Source organism: Strix aluco, chromosome 4 (assembly GCF_031877795.1).
Source record: "Strix aluco isolate bStrAlu1 chromosome 4, bStrAlu1.hap1, whole genome shotgun sequence".
NCBI classification, from domain to species: Eukaryota; Metazoa; Chordata; class Aves; order Strigiformes; family Strigidae; genus Strix; species Strix aluco.
The window spans coordinates 112,569,948-112,591,201 of record NC_133934.1 but is presented as its reverse complement, the minus strand read 5'-3'; the positions used below and the strand labels follow the sequence as shown (position 1 = coordinate 112,591,201).

Genomic DNA, 21,254 nt, shown 5'->3' with positions numbered 1-21,254 from the left:
GGAATTTCAAAATGCAGGCTTGCAGGACGAACGATTAGCCTCAGCAGCACACAGCAAGTTAGCACACCACCAGAGCAGACCTGAAGCTGCTCCTCCACAGCCCTGGGCACTGGTAGAGCTAAAATTGCCATCACCCACCCAAGCCAAGTCTTGGGAAACTGCCAGACACAGCCATCACTCCAGGTGCAGCCCCAAGTTTTGACAAATCCCGAAGTAATGGAGATTAAGAGATTAATGGTCTGATTTTCACTCTTTTGGCTTTATGCATGTCCCACTCTATCCAGGTCTGAGGCACTGTGGTAGCCCAAAGCCTCTGTGACGGATTTGGGGATGGGGCAGACAGATTTGCAGAGCTGGCAAAGAACTCTGGGAGGTCTGTTGGGGCAGCTGCAGAAACCACTTGCAGAAGCATGGTAACACTTTCTGTCTGCTCCTCAACCACAAAGAAATGGGATGATCTATATTTTTAATCCATTTCCATGCTAAATAAAGTTGATTTGCTTGAACCACCTGAAAAACTGACCTGGACTTTTTGCTCTGCTGTCACACAAGGTGTGATGGTGGCTCAGCAGTGTCACTTCAGAGGGGGAGCAGAGCTACACCAAGGAGCAAAATCCTTAAAATTCCTAAGTGAGATGCAGGAAAGTGCATCTGCCAGTGCTCAGCAGCACGGTGGGAGAGCAGCACGGAGGGGCAACCTGAGAAGGGCAGGAAGAAGTGGGAGAATAGGGAGAGGGGGAAAAGGCCTGGGGAGCAGATGCTGATGCGAATGAGGAGGCAGAGTGAGCATCCCTTTGCCCTAGACTAGACCTAGAACAGCCAGAAAAACTGAGTGAATCTTACCGGCATGCTTGCAACCAAAGTAACACCTGTAACTACTGTGTAAATTCCAGGTTGTTTAATCAAAGAATTGAAAAGAAAAGGAAAACTAGTTTTACTAAACTTCGCAGACTACCATGCTTCCAAGTGATCCTCTCAGACAGACAGGTAGGACTAAGTTTGGCAGTACCAGAACAGCTTCATAAATGTTTTCTGGTAGTTTTACATTATTCTAAAATCTGCCTCTGAATAGTCATCAATCTTTTTTCCAGTGGCAATAAAACAGATGCTGTCTTGGATCCTAGTTGCATGAGGTTAACACAAAACCTTATTTTTTGCTTTCAGTCTTTCAGCATTTCTGCCACTGAAGATCCTTTTCTACAGCTTCATGTTGAAAAATCTTTGCAGCAGATTTGGCATTGCCTGTAATAATTTATGAATGTGATGTGTTGACATGTTTATTGTGTGCATACATTGAGCTACTTCAATAGCTGAATTGTCAAGACGTGTACCCAGGAGAGAGAAGATGGATCCAGGCATACATTTTTGAGGAAACACTTGGGAAACAAAGTGAGCGCCCTTCACTGTGATGTTCTGGCTGGGCCCCTCCTAGGCTCGCTGGAGAGATGTCCCTGGGAGGAATGTGGGCGCCTGGAAAACAAGACATGAAAGACCCCAGAGAATTTAGAGGACCATTTAAACAGAGGTTTTTGAGAGCAAGACTCCAGAAGGGGTCAAAAGTGCTCAGATCTGTAGATGTTTAATTTAGTAGATGTTGGCAAGACTACAAGATAAAGTGGACGTGAAATATTTTTTTAACCAACATGCTTTATTTCAATGGTTAAATGGCTCTTCTGTTTTAAAAGCATTGTTTGGGTCATGCAGGAAGGCTGAAGGTCTCTGTCTTTGCATATGTGTGTGAGCTTGGAGAATGCATGGGGTACATAAGCTGGAGCTTGCTGTGATCGCGTGAGAATCAGATTATCCCATCCATGGAAAGGTAAAAGCTCAAGGCCTGGCATAAGCAGAGGGTAAGTCAGAAAGACCACTGACAGCCAGAGATAGAGCAGTAACCATAACAACACCATCATCTTTCTTATAAGTCCTCGCACGTAATTCTACTAATGACTTTTATTAAACATTTAAGCCTTAGCATTCAAGTGATTCATATTTGTTACAAAAAACCGTCCCATTAACACAAAGTACAAGCTGAAACAAAGTTAATGAGCCTTAATACTTGCAGGATAATTCAAAGTTTAAGGGTGATATTAGCAAAAATAAAATAAGGAAGAGTAGAAAAAATCCGTTTTCATTGTCCACCAGAGAACCCGAGTTTTATCCTTTTGGTTCATAAAATCAAATCTATTGCTCAAGTGACTCTTACACTGTTATTAAAGTAGTACAAGAACACATATATGTGCATAATTAAGTACCCCTCTGTGACCATAAAAGGTCTGTCTGGCTGTCCATGGGGAATGCGAGTGGGCCTTGATTCATAAGCATGAAAGAGGGAATGTCATTACCGTAATCCCCCTGTATTTCACTACTTTGTCTGGGGCTCAGCCTTACATGGTAGGGTGGTCGGGTGTACAGCACTGGAAACAAGAGTGTTTCAGTGCAGGGTCTGGGCTGTATTCCCTGTACATCTAAGAGGCAATAGTAAATTGACCTGGAACTGCATAGGTTAGTATTTGTCCTATGAAAATTTTAAGTATAACTCAAGTCAGGCACGTAAAACACTGAGGCACCAGGTATATCTGAAAAGTGAGATGAATATTTTTTTATTTGCCTTCTGGTTTTGCACTGTCAGGTACAAATGGCAAATGGGTAAGTGGAAGAAAGTCACTGACATCTTCCTGCCCTTGAAAACATGTGATCTGGCTTAAAGCACTGGCATTTTAATCTTTGTGTTCAAATGAAGAGACTAAACATGTTCAAGAAACAAAAAGGGTAAAGAGCACAGCTCTGAAATGCCATTTTGGAAGTGATGAGAGAGAAGCTGTATGGTGACCACTTTCATATTCACGTAGCTCCCATTACACACAATACCTGGCCTGGGAACTCCCCAGCCATCCCATCCTCGAGAAACAATTTGGGGAGTGAAAAAAGGGAATGGGTAACAACATAACACAATGGAGTTGCGGAGCAGGGCACGCAGGGGAGCATTGTGCAAATCTCCTGCAACACCTCCTAACTCTGCTCCCTCATAAATAATCACATGGGGCTACAGCAAGTCCTTGAAGAGACATGAGGGGTTTTACAGCAGGACCTACAGCTACTTTGTAGATGCAGTCACGCTCCTTTTGAGCTGCCTTGCCCATGGGACTGGAGCCGTTCCCAAGAGGGATCCCTGTGGCAAAGTGCTTCACATCTGCCTGTCCCCAGAGCAAGCACCACGTTGTGTCGGCAGCAGAGAGGAGGCAGCAGGGACATTTTTTCTTGAGATAGGAGAAGAGCCACCCCAGGGCTGCTCTGGGGCTGTAAGGTCTTGGGCCAAGGGGCCAGAAATAACCCCGGAGCTTGACAGCTGGAGAGCCCATATTTACAGACTCTCCAAGAAAACAAGGCTTAATGAAGAACTCAAAGGAGCCTAGACAAAATGGGCTGACATGGACATACGAAAATGTTCTACAGGATAAATCATAAATCCTCCCCCATTTGGAGAGGTAAGAATTTCAACTCCATTAATTTCATCTGGCAGATACAGATAACAAAGCAGCCCTCTAGATGGGAGAGTTAACAGTGCTAAGATTGATATGGAGATTTGAGATGCACTTGTAGACATAGGAAAAATGCATCTCTGAGAAAGTTTCCACTATTAATATTTTTCCCTTGTAAATGTGGGTCTTCTAAAACACTCTTTTCTTTAGGAAGGATCTAAATGAAAAGGAGGTGGGAAGTAGAGCTACAAAGCATGTAAGAAAGCCTCAAATACATGAGTGGGAGGAAGGAGGAAGAAATGAAAGAATAATGAAGCTTGCATCACTGGGAGCAAACAACAGAAAAAGGGAAATGCACGCACTTGTGGCTAAATTTTCCAGGAACTTAGGCTGAGGTTTAAAACTGCTGTGGTTAGCATAGATACAGGCACAGAGTAATTCAGATGACCTGATCAAAGGACAAAGAAACACTACTATGGATTTCATTAGGAAAATTACCTGGCTTAGAGTTAACGGGTAAGCACAGGAAAATCTGCCTTCTTCATAGTGTTGATACAGAGTAGCCCTGCAATGAGTAATCAACACAGGTAGTGCCTATGATGATTATGCGATTTGGGGATTCCCTCAATGAGGCCGGGATTTTGCCCTTCATGGAGACTCCTGTTGGCATCTGTGGGATTTCCCTATGTGGTGATGTTGCAAACAGGTTTTTATATTTTAAAAATTAATAGATGTTTTGTTATTAACATGGTGCTCGGGGTCCCCAGCTCTAGCTGCATCGATAGTTGAGCCCAAATGCTCAGCTACTCTTGGGGTGTTTACATTGAAACTACATCAGGTGTTTCTACTTCAAGAGCATCTCTAGTGGCTTCCACGCCAATGGCTACCCATCTGAACTAGGAAACAAGCCTGGAAAAGGATCCCGGGGTTGGATTTATTCCATGCCTTCTGATTTTTTGTCAGTGCTTTGCTGTAAGAGCACTTACAGCGAGCAGGGCTGATCTCCTGCTGCAGTCTCAGGCATGTTGCAGAGCAGTCAGTAGAAAACTTTCAACTGAACAGAACGAGGGACCTGTGTGTCTTACGTGGGATGGGAACGCCTCCATCTCCATGTCACCAAAACCAACTATAAAAGGAAAACTGTAACTTTGCTCAGGAAACCCCAGGGTTTTATATTCACTTTAGAATAAACTGAGCCTGTCCATCCATTGAAGATGCGAGCATCAGGGAATCAACAGGAGGTTATGGCCATCTGCACAGGACGAGCAGTGCCCAGGGATATAGCTAGGACCAAGGTGGGGGCAGGGAGAAGTTTCATGCCAGCAATTTTACAAATGAAAGGACAGAGCACCTACTTCAACCTATGCTGGCTTTTCAAAATCCATCCTGAGACAGCAAGAAAAAAGGGCAGAGGAATGACATTTCTATTCCCTTCAACCAGTAAAACTGTATTTGATACAGAAAAACATTACTTCTTTTTTTTCAAATCTTATAATCAAAATTCAGAGTTGCTATATTGTTGACCTCTGAAGGCTGCAAATTACTGGTGCAGAATCTGGGTTTCTTTGCGTCACTCCCACACCAAAATGCATTGGGTCTGGTGTTGGGAGCCCTGTACAGTTGAGCAGTGGAGTTTGGGTAGGCAGGGAAAAGGGTTGGCAGGACACAGCTCTCGTTCTGCCCTCTGTCCAGCCTCAGTGTCAAGGAAAGGATGTATCCCTCAGGGGAAGAAAAATCTCATCCCATCCCAAACCAGTCATTCCCACATTATGGCAAAAAAAATATAAAGGGACAAATCTAGGCTTTTCCTATAATCACTACAGCAGTCACACATACCTTGAATTGTCACTCTATAGGGTTGGCTGGAGAAAGGTAAATTTACAATGAATAATTAAATGCCCTTTACAGGCTTGACAGTTCCCCGGGCATGCGGCAGTGCTGGTGGCGCCAGCTCCGTGACCCTGCCAGCCTTTGCGCTCACAGGCAGGTCCCAGTTCAGCCCAAAGCTCCCTCTTCCCTGCTTTTATGGGAGCAAGGCGGGAGAGGCAGCGGGAGGAGGCTGGGATGAGGGTTGCAAAGGGGTAGAGGAGTGAGGAGGAGGCAGGGTGCACCCCTGGTACTGCAAGGACTCCTGGCAAGGGGGAGTTTTCTCTGTTTTCAACTGTAAAGAATCCAGTATAACGACGTGCCAGGCCTCGGTTGGAGCTCCCGGCTGGTGAGACGGTAACGAAAATAACAGTTCCGCGGGTCTCAGTTTTCAACACGTGGAAGCCCGGCTGCAGGGGCACGAAGGTCGCTCACAGCTGCAACGGGAAGGCCACGGAAGGCAGCCGAGGCGTGCGGGCACGCACCGGCGGGTCGTGCCGCTCTCGGGCGGCGGGAGGGGCGGGCAGGGCGGGCGCCCCCGTGGGACAGCGGGCCCGAGCGGGGTTTCCCCAGCGCGGAGAAGAGCAGAAAGCGCGGGAGCGGCCACCCGCGCCTGCCCCCAGCCCCGGGGCAGCTGCGTCCCCACGCACCCGCAGGAAAACACCCCTCGGGGAGCAGCACCCCCGGCCCGCCCTCCGCGCTCCCCCCCGCTCCCGAAGTTTCCTTCGGGGAGGCCCAGCCCGGGCGCCCGCCGCCGGCTCCGGGGGGCGGCCCGGCGGGGCGGGGCGGGGCGGGCGGGCGGCGCTAGGGCCCGGCGGGGCGCGGCGCCGCCGCCGGGGGGGGTGGGTGGGGTGGGGGGCGGCAGGCGGCGGCGCGGGCAGCGGCTGCTCCCGCCGCGGGGCGCGGAGCGGGGCCGGCCGCGGGGAGCACCCACCCCCGCGGCGGCGGCGGCGGCGGCGGCGGGAGCCCAGGGCCGCGGCGAGGAGGTAACAGCGGCGGCGATGGCGTTTCGCGGTGTCATTGGGAGCGTGTGCGTGGGTGCGGGTGGTGGGTAGGTGGGTGCCAGCCAGCCAGCCCCCGCCCCGGCAGCCGCCGCGCCCCGTCCCTCCCGGGGCAGGGAGCCCCGGCCAAACTTTTGGGGCCGCTGGGCCGTCGGCTGCCGCGGGCGGGCGGGCGGGCGGGCGGCGGCGCCCCGGGGAGTTAGTCGGGGCTGCCCCGCACCGCCCGCCCCCGTCCCGCCGCCGTGCAGCCCCGCCGGGCGCGCAGCCCCGCCGCGCTGGGGACGCGGAGGGCGGCGCGGAGGCGGCAGCCCGGCGGCGGCAGCCCGGCGGCGGGGCAGGGCCGCATCCCGGGCGGGCTGTGCCCCGGGAGCGCCGGCCCCGGGTCCGCGGGGGCGCCCGGCCGCGGCGGGAGGCGGGGAGGGAGGCGGCTGGAGCCCCGGCCGGGCCCCCGCGGGCGCTGGCGGGGCAGCCCCCCGCCGTCTCCCTTTTGTGCCTGCGTGCCGCCGGTTGTTCGATCCGCGCCCGGGAAGGAGCCGCTCCGCACCTCAGGGCTCCGGCTGTGTCTGCACACACGCCTGAAGGGCATCCTCTGGTAGGGCTGCTCTGCCGGAGCCGCCGGGAAACGTGGTTTCTTAATTTTCACACCAGCTCCTCTTTGCTTGCTGTTCCTCAGTGCTGACTCTTAACTTATCTGGAGTTACGGTGAATTAATTTCTTCACGATATATGCGTGTGTCCCTGCGCCCTGCAGAAGGGTTTCCTTATTAACCTGCCGACTACGCTGCGGTCGGTTGTTATTTATATTATCAAAAGCGTCTGTGAAAATCTGTTTGCACGGCTACGGCACGACTGCGCTTACAACCCAGTTTACTGAAACTTTAATTGCAGCAGGCGATGTTTTACTGTGGAGCCATTTACGTCAGAGCAGACCGGTGCTCCGGTGGGATAACGGCGTCTCTTAGACGATCGTTTTTCACGCAGGGAGGGCTCGTGCTGTTTCATGGGATGAATCAGAAACCAAAATGAGCAAACAATGAAAATGAGTTTGTGTGGTATTGAAAAACCCAAAGTGGTATAAAGTCTGTTATGGGCACGGTAAATCAGGCAGCAAACCCCCAGTTTTCTCCAGCGTAGCCCACGTATCACCCGGTAAACAACATAAACTGATCACTTTGCAGCTGAAAATATAAGGCCTTGGAGCCCTGGCTGCCTAAGCGTTACGTGTCATTAAAGTAGCTCTCGTGGAGGAGAGGGACTGTCCCAGGAGCTGTAAAATCTATAAACACTTTTCTGATTGGTTTAAAAATTTAGACACAGGAAGCGGATGGTATCTAATAACAGACAAGTGGAGACACTGTTGTCATGGAAACTGAGAAGACTACCCCCCCTCCCATTTATTTGAAAAAAAAAAAAGAAAAAGAAAAAAGTCTGCATATCATCAGAAATGCCTGCATACCGCCTTGGCTGCTGTTGCCTTTCCCACAGCATCTGTTGAAACCTGAGAATGTGCCTGTCAAATCAAGGTCATTTTACAATAAAACCTTATTCCGCTGTCTTCCCTTTTCCCTCTCTGGACGTTATCCCGCACTTTCCACCCAAGGAGGAGTTTGGGCGACGGAGCCCGCCTGCCCGTGCCTAGGGGCTGCCCTCCATATGGTGGGTGTCCTGCCCCAGCCAGGCCTGCAGCTGGGCAGCGGCTGCTGCTGGGGGGCACGAGGAAAGGCTCCAAGCAGGGAGATCGCGGGGGTTAAAACCCAAAAGTAGTGAGGGATTACTTTTTTTTTTTAATCAAATGACCAGGCCATGTTCCTTTTTGTGGGAGTCTGTGAACCTGGTAGAGAAAGCTGGGATTGATTAGATCTCCCTCTGTTCCTCCTTATTTCAAAGTTATATTGTAATGTAATGATTTTGACTTGAATATTAAGGCCATTTCACAACTCTGCCTCACCTGCAAAAAAAAAAAAAAAGAGGCAAATAGCTATGGGAAACCCTGTGCAATTGCTTTTAATAAAAAAAAAAATCACCATTTGGTTATAGCGTGCTATTTGAGGACAAAAGCAGAGATATGAGAATAAAATATACTTCATTACTGATGAATGCAGCATGAGAAAAATCAGACTATTATTGTGGTAAATTGAAGTTTTACTTTGCTGGACTATTGGAAGTTTATTGTGTGTGAAGGGAGAGAGCTATTTTGCTTTTGGAGCAGGAGAGAAGTATTTCATAGTAAACTCAAGAAAGGTTTTAGTGTGTTTGCTTATTTTCTTGGGCAGCAGTCACTGATTTCAGAAGTTTGTGATGGAGAGATGTCTTTGAGTATTCACTGCATTTTCTTGGAAACATTTCATTTTGTTGCTCCCTTTAATCTTCATTTTGCAGTGGCCAAGCTGAGAAAAAGCACTTGAATGCTTCACCCACTGTATAAATCATCACTTTGAAACCTTAAATGACTGGTTTGACCTCTGTGCCTCTTTTCTTGTGTATTTTACTTTTTGCATTATTATTTCTTAAGAAAACCGGAGGCTAGTGAGCAGGTCTTGTGGATCAGAAGGTAAATCCTGTAGGGTGCTGAGGTGAAGGTGCTCAGTGCCATTTCCATCCACACCTTTGGATCTTGCCATCTGAAAAAACCAGGGCCTGGCTTTAAAATCTGGCTCTGGGCAGAGCAGCCTAAAGGGATGGTAGAGCCAGAGGGAGCAGCGCCTGCTCCTGCTCGAGGAGGCCCCGGTGGCTGCTGGGCTGGGACCACAGCGGGGTGCAGGAGCTGGGACCCCCTCCCTGTGGTGGGGAAAGGCTTAGGGAGTCGGGCAGATGTGTGTTTAATCCAGCTGACATCTGATTAGCTATATGCTGCTTTTAATTGGTGTGGAGTTCAAATGGAGAAAGTTTGGCTCGGTAGCGAAAGCGTGCTTGCTTCTAGAAGTGAATTTCCTGTTGTCAGGAGCACCCTTATCTGCAGGAAGGTTTGCCGGCAGGAAGTGTGTCAGTTACTTGTTTTTACATAGTGAAGGAAATGAGCTGCATTAGGTACTTTCTAGATTTACCCTTCATCGTCCTCCGTGTCTGTGCTACTCTATTTCTCTCTAATAGTTTTAGTTTGAGGAAGTTTTATGATGTAAGTCATTCCCAAGGGAAATGCAAGAAGTTAAATGCTTGTGTTGTCCAGCCATTTTTTTGCTATTATAAAAAAACACCCCACCAACCTCTCAGGGCCACTTTTTCAAAAGTATCCAATTTGCAATTTATACCTTTTGAGCCTCATTAATGATACTCAGATAGGCTTTTTTTTTCTTCCCCCGCCTTAGAATGAAAGATCAAAAAATGCACCAGTTATTTTACTAATAGGAGCAGTCCTTACACTTCTGAACTGCCTTTCATCATGGATCATAAATCACTTTACAGAAATTAATTTTTTAATATCCACAGAAGTTGTATGAGCATAGGAAGCCCAAACGTAGCATTTCACATGGACAGCCCAAAGTTGCAAGGCAAATTAGGAGCAGAGCTTGGAGTCAAATTAATTGCCCCTTAATTAGCAATTGCTAATGCATTAAAACTTTGAAAATGTGTCTGCCTTTCCAGAGTGCGCTCATGCTAATGCGCAGTGCAGCGTGTATGTACTTGGGATGTGGGGTTGGGGGAGAGAATATAAGCAGTGGTTCCAGAAAATACCAGTCATTTACTGGTCCCTGTCCAGCCTGGTGTGGCTGGGATGCCAGGTTGAAGGCTTGTAGGATTAGGCATGGCTTTGGACGAAGGTCCAGACTAAAGCTGAGGTCTGGGGTTTAGATCTTTGTGTTCTAGTAAGCAGGGAGGTTCAGGGAAATAAACATTATTTCTCTGATGTCGGCTCACAACGGAGTACTTATGGTGTTAAGCTGAACTTTCACAGAGCGTTTTGAGGGGGAGACATGGAAAAGTTACATAAACTTGTAAGAAGCTGCCTGGCACGCTGAGCAGCTTCAAGTAGTGATTTTTGGCATAGGAGATGTCTTGGTGTTAAGAGCTGTTCCTGGCAGAAGAGGCTGCCAGGGCTGTCCAGAAGCCTAAGCTCGGCTGGAATGGGACCATCCTGGCTGATGCTGGAATTTGCCAGTTCATGACTTCAGATGTAACAGTGCAGCACAACTTTGGCCACAATTTTGAAATATTTCTAATGAAACTGCATTTGGCTTGTTACCTGCTCTCATGGCCAATCCAAAGTAAAACTGTAACAAAATAAAGAAGGAAGGGAAAAAAAAAAAAAGGTCTCCAACAAAACGGCATTTCATTTAAATGTAAAACTTATGGCCTGTGTTTTTTCAGAAGCGATCAGCTGGTTCTGGGAAACCAGCCTGAAGCTCTGGAAGGCAAGGTAGTTTTTGGGAACTGACTCTCTCCTAGGCACTGGAAATCCTGCTCCATTTAAAGTGGCTGAAGTTGAACTGCCAAGCATCAGGGCAACTCAAACCCTCTTTAACTTCACTGTAACAGTTGAGGTGCCTTTAGGAGCCTTGGGACTTATAATTGATCTGGACTGAAGCTGGTTGTCTAGCCTAAAGTTTGCACCTTGGCTGCCTGCATAGCCAATGAAGGAGTGAGGCTCCCTGCGCCGCTTGAGGCTGGGCACAAAGCATTGGGATAGCCCTGCTCTGGAGGTGGGTGGTGAGAGGGGCCTGGGGAATGGCTAAAACTTGCCACAGCTGGACACATGACTTTCAGGTGGTTCAGGTCATGTAGGGCCACCCTCACATTAGCCCAGGTGCTGGTGGTCACTTGCTTGTCGGGGGTCAGTTTTCCCCCACCTCTCTTGGGGAGGAACAGAAGTGACATGTTACGCTCTTTCAAAATTCTCCCAAAAGCTCATCTATTCAGTAATGTCTGCAAAAATTGGACATGCTAAGTCTGCTGGAGGTGAAACCTCCGTTTATTATGCTGGACAGTATCTTGTCGCTCTTTCCTTTTATTTCTCCGTCTGTAGTCTGAGTCTCTTTGCAGGAGATGGTCCTTCTCTGTGACAGCACTGACTGCAAGACAGACAGATGGCAAGCCTGTGACCTGTGGTCAGGGTTGGTAGGTGCCACTGAATGGAAAGATCTTCCTAGCTGTGTGACACTTGTAAATTCCTGCTAATGTAGGAAAAAACCATCAATGCTAGCCAATACAATAAAATTCCCAACACTGGATGTTTTTATCTTTTACTGAAAATAGGTTAAAAACAAATAAAGATAGGTATTATTTAAAGACTGGGATGGTTTTGGCCCACACTGACTTCTTCCTCTGCCCACCTCCCATGTGCTGGGTTGTGGTGGGACCCTGTATGTGAATTCTGTTTGCTCCGGCTGAGTGCAAGGTTCCCTGGCAGGAGCCTAATTGCAAACTGCTTACCTGCCACCTATTTGCTGAAATGGCCCACTCACAATGTCTGGGCGTACTTACTTTTGTTGCAAGGAAAACACACCAGACTTCCTAACAGACGGGGTTTTACGTACAAGGCAATCCAAGCTAGATTCTGGAAAGCATTTCACAGAATGCCAGCTTTATTGGAAATTGCTTCTTAATACTGTACAGCAAAGCTGTTGCTCTTTTTAGTGTAGTTCTTTGCAAGACCTGCACCCACCCCGCTGAACCGAGCAGCAGCCTCATGTCTCCTGTGACCCTGCCTCCTGTCTTGCTCGTCAGGCTCCCCTCTCCAAGCCCTGGCAGCTCTGTGGCTTCCCAGTACAGAGCTTCTTTTTGTTTTTTCTCTTGGGCTTTGTAGAGAGGCCAACCTTTTCCCTGGATAAAGTCGGCTTCTGGCACAGCAAGCAGATGTGAACTCCCCAGCCCGACCCATCCTTGCAGAGCTGCTCTTGGTGTTACTCCCCTCAGTAAGATCTTCTCATTGCCAATTTAATTGCTGGCTGTGCTTGCCGTGGAAAGCAGCAGAGGCATTAGAGGGGTTATGAGAGGTTATTAGAGATGGGAGGAAGCTGAAGGTCTGACCCATCCAGATTTAACTAGATTAAATTTCATTTTACCCCCAACTCCAACTTGTTTTGATCTGGATTTTACAGTAGATAATTTGTAGAAGCTACTCAATTAATATGTTAATTTTAACACCAGATTTTGTAAAGCTTTTTTGTTGGAGGTGGAGAAGGGATCCAAATGTTTTGATCCTATTTTTATCATTTTCTTCACTGAGTTTTTCTCACTCTGTGCTTTGCAGAGAGGAGCGAAATTTTAATAATTCACTAATATACTTTCACTTCATTAACATTTTATCATTCTGGCATTGTGCATATGGTGAACTTCTTAGTGCTCTCATTAAGGGCCTGATCTTGTCCCCATACTCTCACATCCCTCCAGGTGTGGAAAACCCTAAATGTAGGCACTGTTCTGCATTTTGGAAAGAGCTTTTCTCTTTTTCCAATAGATATAAACTGAACAAAGCATGCAGGTTTTTTTGGGGGGGATTGTTTGTTTGGTGTTTTTTTTAATTACAAAATGGAAACATTTATACAAAGATAGCAGCAATGGAACCACTAAGCGCCAAGCCTCCAGCCATTACAAAACTTAACGGTGTGGTCTAGAGAGCGTGAAGACACCAGATGTTGGGGTATCTTTTGCATCATTTTACACTGTGGTATGTTTGGTTTAAGCAGAGGTTTATACTGGTATTAAAATGGTTATGAAACTTTCAGGTGCCTTACCTGGGTTAGCACAGTGCTTGGTATTAGCACTGTGCTAATGGCACAAATAACATGTAACACTTCATGTAATCTTGGTGATTAAGTACATAAATTTGCAGGTCTGTGCCCACACTGTGTTAAACAGGTGCTTTTTAATTGTGTCCTAATCTGAAATTGGGTGTTGAACTTCCCTGGAGACTCTCCTTCTTTTTTTTTTTTTTTTTAACATAAAATAAACCTCTTGAATTAGTACATGATTTGTTTCTGCTAATTAATACTGTTAGCACACCAAATTACTTCAGGTGTATTCAGATGACATAAGAAGCTAATCATGGCTGAGAAGTGGACAGTGGGTAGGTACAGGAGGCTTGAGAGTGGAAGGGAAACTTCTGGGTTGTGAGCAGTGGAGAACTAAGGGCCAGGTAAGAATTTTGGAAGGTTATGTGTATTGAAAAGAGTGTGGCTATTGGGAGATTGAAGGACAAAAGATCACAGTAGTAAATACAGGAGATGTTGAGGGACCTGACTGAGGGTTTTTACTTGTCATATAGAATATATTTGCTTTTAGAGTCACCAGGACAGAAACTCATCTCTTGTAAATTGGTGTCCTGGTTTCAGCTGGGATAGAGCTAATTTTTTCTTATTAGTAGCTAGAATAGTGCTGTGTTTTGGATTCAACATGGGATTTGGTATGAGAAGAATGTTGATAATACACTGATGTTTTCAGTTGTTGCTAAGAAATCAAGGAGTTTTCAACTTCCCATGTCCTGCCCATGCGCAGGTGGACAAGAAGCCAGGAGGGAGCATAGCCAGAGCAACAGACCCAAACTGGCCAATGGAATATTCCATATCATACAGCATCATGCTCAGTATATAGAGGAGGGTTGGTTGGGAAGCTCTTGCTCTCTCTTCCAGGATTGTGGTTTTGGGATTTTCTGCCCTCTGGGATCACTAGCAGGAAAGGGGCTGGGCATCGGTCAGTGGCTGGTGAGCAATCACATAGTGCATTACTTGTTTGTAGATTCTGTTATTACTATTATTTTTTTTATCATTATTATTTTAATTTTATTTCAATCATTAAACTGTTTTTATTTCAACCTACAAGTCTCCTTACCTTTACCCCTCCAATTATGTCTCCCATTCACCGGGGCGGTGGAAGGTGAGCGAGTGGCTGCGTGGTGTTCGGCTGCCAGCCGTGTTTAAACCATGATAGTTGGTATAATGCCATTGGAGTTAGTGGAATTACACTGACTTACACCAGCTGATGGTCTGTCTGGTGGTATTACAAGAACAATGAAGATATGAAGGATGTGGGAACTGGAAGAGGTTATAGGCTTGAGCAACAGGGAGAGTGAAAGTTTATTCTGAAGTGATAGAGAGGCTGGGCAAGTAAAGAAAGATCAGAAGGTCCATTGCAGCTATATTGGGTTTGATTTGATGACAAGACACCCAGCCAAGAGATGTCAGCAAGGCAGGCTGAGAGATGGGCTTGGCTGGAGAGGAGAATTGGTGACAGAAAGTACGTTTCTCATTGGCACGGTAGTGATTGGTGTGTGAGTGAATAAGATCACGCACGGGGTGCGGGGCGGGGAGCAGACCAAAGCCAAGGCCACAGCAGGAGCTAGGGAGGAGGGTGTGGAGATACAGAGCAGTTGTTAGACAAGGAGGGCCAGAACATAGTGTCTCACAAATCCAAGGCGGGACAGAAGTCCTTCAGTCTGGAAAGAGGAATAGAAAAAACAAACATTATTTAGGGTTGGGAAGAGAAAGGGAATGACATTGACTTTAGAGACTTGAGCTGTAAATAATCTCTACTACAATTAGTAAACTTTGAAAAGCTGGGCTATAAATGATCTATGTCTTAACTGGTGCGTCTAATTTTTTTCCCCCTGCCTTCTGTTGGTGCAAAGTAGTCTCAAGTAATGGTGCAGCAGACCTTAATGTTCTGGGGATGGTTACGGCAGGATCGTTAATTGACGCTGTGCTGTACGGTGCTGCTGTGGCTGCTCTGTGCAGAGCTTTGCACCTCCCTATTCCGGGGGGTGAAGTGGCCGTGTCAGCCTTGGTTTACCCTGGGGGCCTCCAGCTGGGTGCAGTTGGGGTCCCAGGGGAGATGTTGCAGTTAGGTTATTGCTTAGGAAATTCAAACAGGTGCCGGGAAGTCACTGGGTTTTGCTTAAATATACCGGCATTGTAGCTGCGGTTACCATACCCCAGTTACTAGGCCCCATGTGGGGGAGCGGAAGAGTGTTGAACCACCCATGGGCATGGGAGGAGCAGGGGGGAGGCGGCAGATGGGTTCCCCTCTGGTCTGTGATGTCTGGTAGGAGCAGGGCTGGGGTGTGATGAAGAAGGTCTGAGGAAAAAATTGCAGCTTCAGCTTGTTTTGTGACCAAGCAGCAGATCTCACTCTGGACCTACTTTGCCATGCAGTAACTTTGTGCAAGGAGAAAGAGAACACAGATGGGAAAAAATGAGGTAAAATGTAGGAAAAATGAGGAAAAATGTAGAAATTAGGCATGTGTGTTAGGATGGTCACCCTTGTTCACAAGCAGGTCTCATTACAGGAGCAGCTGCAACCTGTTTACAGTCCTGGGGGCCCACTGCAATGACTGCAAACAGCTTGACTAGAAATAAGACTGGCTTAATTGTACCAAGACAAGAAAATTTTAAAAAACCCAGCATCCAAAGTGGAAAGGAAAATGCATTTTAAAAATCCTTTTTCGTTTTGTAAGCCAGGGTGCCATTTCTGATGGGTGGGGACATTCCCATTCCCTGTTCATGACTCTGGTGATCTCCCTGTCCGGCACCTCAGAGGCAGCCAGCCTGAGTTGAAAAGTCAGTGTCTTTAGAAACAGAAAACATTTTGGCTTTCAAGTGGAATGATTTTTTTCTTTTATAGTTGTATCGAAAGCATGTGATGCTGCTGTTGCAGCAGTTTGAGGAAAAAAAGCCAAGCATCTGGAAGCTAAAATAGTTGTGAGATGACTCCTGGGGAAAGCAAGGAAAGATGTAGAGGGCTCAGAGGCACAGTGATGGGATGCGAAGCCTGTCACCACAGGTCGCTCAGGTGGGTTATCTCCAGAAAGCAGTAGTTACCCTTGGCAATGGCTGTTGGTGGTTGCAGAGCAAAGGGGTTCGCACCCGCTCCTGGTCCTGTGCAGCTGCTGGGGTGTTGAGGGCTTGTGTGAGCTCAGGTGACGGCCTTGCTCTGGTTCTGCATGTGCTGGCAGTGAGGCTGTGCACTCTCAGAAATCACCCACGCTGATTAAAGACCGTGGCTGTAGGATCAGGGGTTTGTGCCTGTACTGTCAGACTGAAGAGTTGTACAGAAGTGTTGAAGAGATACAACAGATGGGGGAAGGGCCAGGCACAAGTATATAGCCCTCGAGCCCCTTATTGAGGGGATAATTTCACAGTGCTAGTAGCAAAGGCTTTTTTACTGGAAAAGCTGTGTTATCTTTTATCAGGGGGCTGCATGAAAGAACCTTTGCTATGCTGATGATACTAATAGTATCGGTCTTGCCCACTTGCCCTTTCTTCCTGAGAGGGATATGTCCCAAGCTGGTGGACTCTGCCCACTCCCCATGTGGGCTGCGCTTGGTTTATTCAAGCCAGGCTTCCTCCCTTCTTGCTTTTTTGTGTGAAATGCTTTCTGCTCAAATGAGGATGCCTGTTTACGGTGTGATGTGGGCAATTCAGGAATTGCTTTGAAATCTGGAGCAGGATTTTTTTTTTTCTCATAGTAAATTTCATTCTGAGTTTGTGTTCAGTCTTGCTTACTACTATTAGCTACTGCTAACTGTGTGGGGGTAAAAGCTGGGACCACAGAGAAGCAGGGATCCCAAGCACCCTGCTCTGTCATAGACATAGCATGGAAATAAGGTTTTCTTTCTGACCCCAAAAACCTGCAGCCTAAGTAAGTTATTTGGAGCAAAAAATACTCCAATATAGTAGTCTTTACACCAATATAATTATTTGTCCTGCTTTCATATTTCACATGCTTTGTTTAAGTTCCTGTCACCTGCTAATAACATATGAACATTGGGGAAATTTGGAGGGTATGGACAGTATTATTGGCATTTCTTGAGTGGCTGCTACTGGCCTGCTTATGTTCAGTAGATTTCTTACTGTCAAAAACACTTCCAGCATGTGAATGAATGGGCAGGAAACCACCTAAATATTGCCTAGTACAGACAGAAACTGCCTTCCCACCTCTTGCTCATTCAGAACAACAACGACAGTCAAGCAGCAGGATTCAGCTCAGGGACTGTTGGGAAGAGCTTGTTTTATTTCAGAATTTGTTTTGATGGAGACTCTCAGGTACTAGTGCTAGGAATGAAACTTCTGTTTCCAAACGCAAGGGACAAGAGGTTCGGCCTGGGTGCAACATCTTGTAGGTGAGGAAGCACCTTGACTTCTACAAGTGTTGAAGCAAGCAGCATGACACTTTGGAAAATTTAGCCAGTCGTCCTTTCTGATGCCAACATGAGCATGAATGCTGGCAAAAATTGAAGCTGGTCTCTTTCATGCCAAAATCTATTGACTCTGATTGTCTTAGCTGATTTCAGTGAAGATTTTGCCTGAACAAATAGCTCCGTATTTAATCATATAGGTGGTTGATGTCTGAAGTCCACCTTCGTGTATTCATGGGAAGCCCCCATGGGATGCAGTGACAGTTGTGTCTGATTTTATGGATGGAAAATTTGATGCTCCTTTGCCATCATTGACATAATGATGGTGATAATGGTTTATTAATTTGTATTCCAGTGGTAGATAAAGAGTGTTAATATTTGGCTCTTCCCCAGACATCCTTGCTCTCTCAAGTGTGTCCTCCATTGTTACCAAAAGTGATTTATGTGAGTATTCCCACTCTGGCAGTGAGAGTTATGCACATACAGCTCTTTGGAACCAGCAGATGAGAAGACCTCTTTATACACAGATATGCTGCAACATAGATTTATATTGCTGTAATGGTGAAATCTATATCTTGTTATGAGCAACACGCAATCCATTACTTGCTTGTGCAAAATTCAACATTTTACCAGCCAGTGAAGTGAGGAGCAGAGGGCCAACCCCAGCCTCCTGGGTGCAATGTCTTGGCCTTTACTGACTTGCAGACCCTTAAGCCCATAGACTGATCTCAAAGTCTTGTGACTATGGGAGCAAGTGAAGATGGGTTGTCAACACATTTGTCTTGTGGTGATAAACTCTGACGTCTAATGACTGAACCCAGGTAGAAGCTTTTCCCTGAGTTAGCATACTCATCAGGTCTCTGTCTTGGCCACTGTGCTTTACAGAACTGCAAGAAGCTAGTTGTCTTTAAATTTAATTGGCTAAACCTGTTAAGGAGGAGACAGACAGGCAGACAGATGTGGACACCAAGATGATTGAAGCCTTTCCTAATAGCCAACAAAGCTAGCCTTCTTCCCCTAAAATGCCTAAGTAACAGCCTAAAGAGCTGTTTTGTGAGCTGCAGAAGGAGGAAACAAATGCATGTAATGAGTTTATTACAATGCGTTAATTAGCACTGCCAATAGTTATCCTTCATTATTAAAGCAACTTCCTTTAAGATAAAATAATGAACCATACATTTTCATGTATCTTTGTCAGTCAGAAGCTCAAGAAGAGACTCCTGTTCCACTTCTGTCTTGTGGTATGAAGTAACGCAACTCCACTGAAGTCAGAGGTAGATAGCTGGGGAGAAGGCAGCTTCCTTTTTTACTAGAGAGCTTTAATGCAACATTGTTTTATTTCTGCACATTAAAGTTAATAATACAGCAAGTGTATTTTGAAGTTAAGTCTTTCTAGGATCTCGATATGTTAAATAACTGCGAACAAACTTTATAGTCACTCTGTAGGCCCTCATGATATATCATTTTGAGCTGCCTTCTATCTATTACGTTTTATCTGCCTGCAAAATCCATTTCTAATTCTGGCCATATCTCCTTTGCGATCACTTGCCAGAAATCTATTCCCAGGATTCTCCTTATTTTAGTGAAATATCTCTGCTTCAGCACCTTTCCCAAGGTGGCTGATCTAATCACGGCACTATCAGTTATCACTTCTCATTTCCTTTGCTAGCTCTGTCAAATGCAATGCACAGCCTAACAAAGTGACATTCAAATACTCTCAGTGACCAAGGCTATTTCCCTCTCTTTTCCTCTGCAAAACTGAAATTGTATGGGGCTTCTTAAACATATGCCCTTCGCTCTAGGAATGTGACTTGTAAAGCGCACTGTGAGAAGAGTTAATATTAAGCAGATGAAATAGCTGCCTCTTTATTTATCACAGATAGGTTCCATTTATAGTGACCATCTGGATATTAAACCCCACATCCATGACCTCTTCTTTTCAGGTAGAGGAGAGCAGTGCTTCATTCCTGCCACCTGGCAAGAGAGCCCTACCTTGCCATCAGAGAAATAAAATTTGTCATCTCCCTGTTCCTAACCTCCATTCTTGTCTGTTTATATATACATGTTTCTCTTTTAAATATGAGTGTGACTGTATGAAAAGGTCAGCATATACCAAACAGGGTGCTTGTGTTTCTCAAGTAAGGAGTCACCTGCATAGCGGAATCCTCTGTTAGGGTTAAATGTGGTTTCTATGGACACAGGTTCAGCAATAGCATCTTTTTTTTGGCCTCCATTTTTTTTTTTCCTTGGGTGACAAACCTCTTAGTGTTATCTTAGATTGCTATCACAGACTAATACTTGTTTTAATAAGTGTGTGGCTGACTACTCCATCCGCTCTGGAAGATAAAGTTATCCACGTGTGTCCTCACAGCCCTTTCTGCTTTGCACCATTTAACACATGCTGTCATGAGCCCTGCTTTGCTGCAGTCTCATTTCTCCATTGGTTTTTGCGAGGGCTGAAGCCTAAATCTATCTTTTTCAGAGAAAGCAGGGAGCAGGCTTTCACCCGACTGGCTAGGAGTGTTGGGAGAGCCCTCTCCATGCACCTGTCCCAGCTCCAGACACGAAGTGCAACCTTGCATGGTGCTGGGAGTTGACCCTGAGCAGCACGGCTCTGGATTTCTTCTGAAATCGTACAACCTGTTTTTTGTTTTTGCCCCTTCCCTCCCCCTGCCTGCTGCCCACCGCCTGAATCAAATAAACCTGTCTTGCAGTCTGCACAGCAGATCAACATGCATATTTTCCCTGTAGCCTGTTACGGGTTGCAGAGTTGAGTTTATTTGTTTCAGAGTGAGGGGGAAAAATTAGGAAAACAAGTTTTAAGCTGACAAAAAGAACCAGTCTGATTTGTTGTTTATGGCCCAAGGTACAACCAAACCAGGTGCTGTGCATTTCAGTTCTTTGGCACATATTTTGATGAGCTGTGTCACAGCCTGGCAGCTTCCGGGGCAAGGTGTTTGCAGTCCCTCCTGGCTGTCCCTTGGATGCTGTCCCTCTGGTTGGCTGCAGAGGTGCAAACCGGGGAGTATCTGCCCTTACAGGGGATGGCAGAGAAAGCTTCTGTGTGTCCTTAAATGGTAATTTCCAATATGGCTAAATAACAAGGATGGTGTCTAATGGCTTAAAAAGCTGCTCGTTGCTGCATTTTTTCCTAGCTATTTCTTCACTGTAGGAAGGTAGAGAAATCTGTGTTAAAATAATAATTAAATGCTGACAGTACTAAATTTCTACCCAGCGTGAGTTGGCAGCAGTTGCAAACCAAAACATTAGGTCATTAAAGAAAAAAAAAACCTGATTAAATACCTCTGTATGTTTTTCTGATTAGCTATTCTTAAAAAGAGCATGTGGCTGTAATAGAAGGGTGTACTTGACAGCAGCAATTGCTTTTTTGGGGAAAGGTAAAATACTCAAGTTTTAATATGTATATATGTGTGTTTGAAAGGATTTCTTGCTGATCTTAGCTATGGGGATTTATATCTTACTAATCATCCATTTTAAAAAGCCACCATGAAATCTCCCTGCTAGGAAATATGTGAAATCCCCTCAATATTATGTTTCTGGAAAGAACAGTTAACAGTGACTAATGCGCTCGGGGTTTTGTTTTGGTCTCTTTTTTCCTCTTCTCTGTCTAGACGGAGCTGATTTCGCACTTGAGAGTTGAACAGCGGTGGTGGACCTTACTGTAGCATTGATGGTATTGAAGCACTACGAGACTTGGGCTGGCTGCAGTGCGCATCCTGCAGACACGCAGATAAAAGGGTTTCTGCCCCAAAGAGCTTGCTGTGATGGGGAGGTATGTGAAGTCAGGTGAGGATTTGGAAGGTGGAAAGGGAGTGGTGTTGGG

At 46.3% G+C, this 21,254-nt stretch overlaps 1 protein-coding gene across 10 annotated transcripts in view; it reads left to right on the top strand.

Annotated features, from left to right (window-relative positions):
* The first annotated feature begins 5,682 nt into the window (after positions 1-5,682).
* Positions 5,683-21,254, top strand: part of FOXN3 (forkhead box N3) — a 218,784-nt gene continuing 203,212 nt past the window's right edge. For 7 of the 10 annotated variants that reach the window (XM_074824915.1, XM_074824914.1, XM_074824912.1 and 4 more), the window contains exon 1: positions 6,226-6,331. The gene's annotated coding sequence lies outside the window, so the exon portion shown is untranslated. Of the gene's footprint in view, positions 5,703-6,225; positions 6,332-21,042; positions 21,218-21,254 lie in introns of those variants that run through there. The other 3 variants (XM_074824902.1, XM_074824908.1, XM_074824904.1) reach the window with 3 other exon arrangements.